The 1,307-nt window shown below is 52.3% G+C and overlaps 1 non-coding gene across 1 annotated transcript in view; it reads left to right on the top strand.

The window, feature by feature from the left end:
- The first annotated feature begins 559 nt into the window (after positions 1–559).
- The window catches only part of LOC145747024 (small subunit ribosomal RNA), a 1,810-nt gene continuing 1,062 nt past the window's right edge, over positions 560–1,307 (top strand). Inside the window, exon 1 of the ribosomal RNA XR_014281776.1 lies at positions 560–1,307. This exon is cut by the window's right edge and continues 1,062 nt beyond it. This is a non-coding gene — a ribosomal RNA (small subunit ribosomal RNA).

Here is a 1,307-nt window from a genome sequence, read left to right as displayed (position 1 = left end):
GCACGTTTTGGAAAATTGTCGAAATTCGACAAGTTTGCTACCTTTGTCGCGAGACCAGCTTCCCTGTATACTATGAGGGAAGACGTCGTTGTGGCGAAATGAGCAAATTGGCGATGCGGTTGTCGGTTGAAGGTATTTGGTGACAAAACGATGTGGTGTCGTGCAGGCGATGTGCGCTTTTGGGCAGACTTGATGCTGACCCGCGAAGGCGTCGTAGCTAGCAGCGAGGCTCTGAACGTTGGACGGAAAAAATTAAGTAGCAAATACGAGTTTGTGTTTCGGCGCGCGACCACGGCCTCGGGCCGTAGTTGCGGTGGCCGGTGCGCACGCAAGTGATAGTTTTCTCGGTTCGCTTTTGTTGGGCGTTCCTGGTGTTGTATGCAAACGCAGCCCGCGCGCGGCTTCGCCCGAAAGGGCGTCTGGCCGGTGTCGACGGCGTCCAGATCGCGGCTTACGCCGGGTTTGAGGAGCTAAGCAAAAATAGTGATTGAGTAATACAGTGCGATACCGCGACGGGGAAAGCGAAAGACTCCGTTCGCGTATTTTGTCGGCCGATAGTTACCTGGTTGATCCTGCCAGTAGTCATATGCTTGTCTCAAAGATTAAGCCATGCATGTCTCAGTACGAACTTGCGTACGGTAAAACTGCGAATGGCTCATTAAATCAGTCGTGATTCATTTGATCGTAAATTTTACTTGGATAACTGTGGTAATTCTAGAGCTAATACATGCAAAAAGCGCCGACCTTGCGGGAGGCGCGCCTTTATCATATCAAAAACCTGCCGGGCTTCGGCTCGTCTTGTTGGCGACTCGGGATAACTTTGCTGATCGCACGGTCTTGCACCGGCGACGGATCATTCAAGTGTCTGCCCTATCAACTTTCGTCGGTACGGTATCTGCCTACCGAGGTTCTTACGGGTAACGGGGAATCAGGGTTCGATTCCGGAGAGGGAGCCTGAGAAACGGCTACCACATCCAAGGAAGGCAGCAGGCGCGCAAATTACCCATTCCCGACGCGGGGAGGTAGTGACGAAAAATAACGATACAGGACTCTAACGAGGCCCTGTAATTGGAATGAGTACACTGTAAAAATTTTAACGAGTATCCATTGGAGGGCAAGTCTGGTGCCAGCAGCCGCGGTAATTCCAGCTCCAAAAGTGTATATTTAAGTTGTTGCGGTTAAAAAGCTCGTAGTTGGATTTTGGGCGCAGGCGTTCGGTCCGTCGCAAGGCGTGCACTGTTCGTTCTGGCTTTACCTCCGGTTTTCCGTCGGTGCTCTTGACTGAGTGTCGGCGGCGGCCGGGACGT

The sequence above is a fragment of the Corella eumyota genome, chromosome 3 (genome assembly GCF_963082875.1).
Source record: "Corella eumyota chromosome 3, kaCorEumy4.1, whole genome shotgun sequence".
Lineage (NCBI taxonomy): Eukaryota > Metazoa > Chordata > Ascidiacea > Phlebobranchia > Corellidae > Corella > Corella eumyota.
Note: the sequence above shows the minus strand (reverse complement) of the source record. Positions and strands in the feature narration are given on the sequence as shown.